Source organism: Vigna angularis, chromosome 9 (genome assembly GCF_016808095.1).
Source record: "Vigna angularis cultivar LongXiaoDou No.4 chromosome 9, ASM1680809v1, whole genome shotgun sequence".
NCBI classification, from domain to species: Eukaryota; Viridiplantae; Streptophyta; class Magnoliopsida; order Fabales; family Fabaceae; genus Vigna; species Vigna angularis.
Window position 1 is genome coordinate 18,313,515 of NC_068978.1, and position 3,004 is coordinate 18,316,518.

The window sequence follows — 3,004 nt, forward strand, 5'->3', positions numbered from 1 at the left end:
CGTACAATTATACTATACAATTGTAATTAAAGATTCAGTCAAGAAATTAAGTAAAAGATAAAGACAAAGCAAAATCAACATAAAATATATTCAAGTTAATGAAGAAAAAAAAATCAACTCATGTCCATTTAAATAAAAGATTATTACAAAGTTGACCAACAGGAGAACAAGTTAACATCTAGCTTAGTCTTATCAATATGTTTGTTCTATTGAAATAGGTGTATGTATGGTTACACATACACATCGGCAAAATTTAATTAAATGTAAAAGTTTTAGGTCCTACCGGGAGTCGAACCCAGGTCGCTGGATTCAAAGTCCAGAGTGCTAACCACTACACCATAGAACCGGGTACGGACTCATAATTTTACTAATGTTTTAAAGTTTGCAATTCTTATTCATTTTGCATTAGAAAAAAGAAGCAGAATTCTGTTACATGTTAGATAAAAAGTTTGTGTACAACCCTTTTTATGTTTGCATAATTAGATTTGTTACTAGGGTGATGACATTTATGAGTATGTAAATATACATTATTTTATTAATCATTTCCAATTTATTCATGGTAATATTAAACGTCTTTCTTATTATTATGTCATTATCTATGTTAATAAACTAGTTACTATAATTTACTAAAAATATTAAACTATTTACTTGTTGCTCTGAAATTTCACTTGATATTAATTTTATAATTAAAAAAATTATCTTCAAATAAATATCACAAAGGATATTAAAATGACCATTTTATCAAGACATTAATTATAAGTATAACATCCCATTTTAATAGTATAAAATTATCAAAATGAAACTGTACCAGCAGGGACCGGACGCCGTACGGAAGGACATCCACGTCATCGGATCACCAAACAGACCGGCCGTCCATTGAAACATATGAGACCTAGGAAACTATGCTTCTACTTACTGATGTGAAGGGTTAGATATTGTAGGGCGACCGCCCGTATGACCCGTGACCACACTCTTATGAAAGGTTATGTACGGCAGGGCGGACGCCCGCGCGCCCATACCCAGAACTCACCCGAAGCCGGCCACCCGACCGTCCGGATCGGCCGGCCGTGTTACTAATCATCCTAGTTTAAGGTAAGTAGGGTTTAAAAGCTATTTGGGATGAATTGGGCCGTGATTAACTTTTCACTAATCCCAAGCCCATAGCGAAAACTATAAATACAAATCCAGGATGAGTGGTAGATAGGTTGCATTTATTGCACATTTATTATTGTCTAAGAAAAACGCCTTAGCTCTCAACTGACTTTGGCATCGGAGAATCTTTCGCAGGTCTCCCACTGGCACACTGAGAAGGGAGCACAGAGAATCTGACGTACGTAAGACAAGAAGTGAGTGACGTGGAGACGTGGGACCAGCACAGCCCCTCATATCGGAGAAGGGGCGAAATAGCGTCTTCTCCCATACGGAGGTGAAGGACACCCGACCGCCGCTGGGAGGCGGACGTACTTCAAAGTAATGAAAGAAGACAGGAATTGTGGGAGTGACGCCCACGGCCAAGCACATAGCCAGGAATGCTTGCACGGCCGCCCAAGAATTAGGATGCAGTTGTGCAGGAGCCACGTTAACTTCACGGAGGGTGGCCATTTGGAACTTGGTGAAGGGCACCCGAATGAAAAGATGAGTAAAGAAATTCACGTACATATAGAAGAAATCATCCGGGCTCGACCTCTTCTCGTAGAAGACTCTTTCATTTCTCAAACTAACCCCCGCCCGGATCAACTTTGAGTCCTCTATATCCCGGACGATATGTGTGCGATTGACCCTCCACGCCAGATCTTTGCGGGAGCCATACGCGGAAGAATACAGGCCGGGGACGTGAGGAGCCCAGTCAAAAACCACTGCCCCATAGCCGTCCGGCTCAAAAGGAGAACCCTCTAACCGGACGCCGCCTTGGAGCAAGAATAGAGGCACGCCGTGGAATATCCGATCGCCCGCTGTGCTCGACGCCTCCGGACCCGGCCCCGAGAACTCGACAGCCTTATCCAGGAAGCGAGAAGAAACCGAACTTGGAGAATCGCCGCCCCTCCTTGCAGACCCCCCCCCCCCCCCCCCCCCCCCCCGGACTCCGCCCGACGACTCAGAACTGGAAGACTCAGTATGGACAACGGCCATTTATTACCTGAGGGAAAAAGAATTTTGAATCTTGAAACGGAGAGAAGTGAAAATGACACCGTTCCCATCCGCTATTTATAGAAAAATTCAGGTGACCGTTGAAGGCATTCGTGCCGTCCAGATCCAACGCAACCAACGCCCCAGATTTGAAGACGTTTCACCTTTCGCCAATATGGATGCACCACGTGTTTTCCCGCCAAAAGTCCAAACTCAAAGGCCCATCAGATCCGGCCCAACTACAGATCACTAGCCCATGCTGCGCAACACTCGAAGTCCTACGCGCACTACGTGCACTAGGGCTTGGGGGGCTTGTGTACCAGCAGGGACCGGACGCTGTACGGAAGGACATCCACATCATCGGATCACCAAACAGACTAGCCGCCCATTGTAACATATCCGAAACAGAAACGTTACATAGATGCTAAAAGAACGACTAGTTAAAACAAACCTCCTTCAAAGAATGAGATCTACTTCTGTAGATCTATCTAACAACTCATCTGCTACTTCCTCATCTCAAGCTGGAACAACTGAAAAGGTGAATCCCTAAGCTCACACCATTTGGTGATCATCGCAAAAGAGAAAGAACATACAAAGATAAACATAGAAATCCAAGGGTAAGCTACTTTACAATTGAGAAACGATATATATAAAATCAATTAAAACATGCTATATATAACCAACATATCACTACACAATCATCAAACACTTTATGCAGAACACTTATTATGAATGGATTGTCCGGACTTAGAATGATTGCCGAACTATGGCGGGTTGTGCACTCGTGGTGGCTTCTACTACTTTGTAAAGCCATTGTCAATGGGTTTCACCCTACCACACTCACGAGGATAGTCCGTTATCACTCACCTTGGATCAT

The 3,004-nt window shown here is 43.3% G+C and overlaps 1 non-coding gene across 1 annotated transcript; it reads right to left on the reverse strand.

Annotated features, from left to right (window-relative positions):
* Positions 1-274: 274 nt before the first annotated feature.
* TRNAQ-UUG (transfer RNA glutamine (anticodon UUG)) lies at positions 275-346 on the reverse strand. The gene has a single exon. It is a non-coding gene; the product is annotated as a tRNA-Gln (tRNA).
* Between the last annotated feature and the right edge of the window lie 2,658 nt (positions 347-3,004).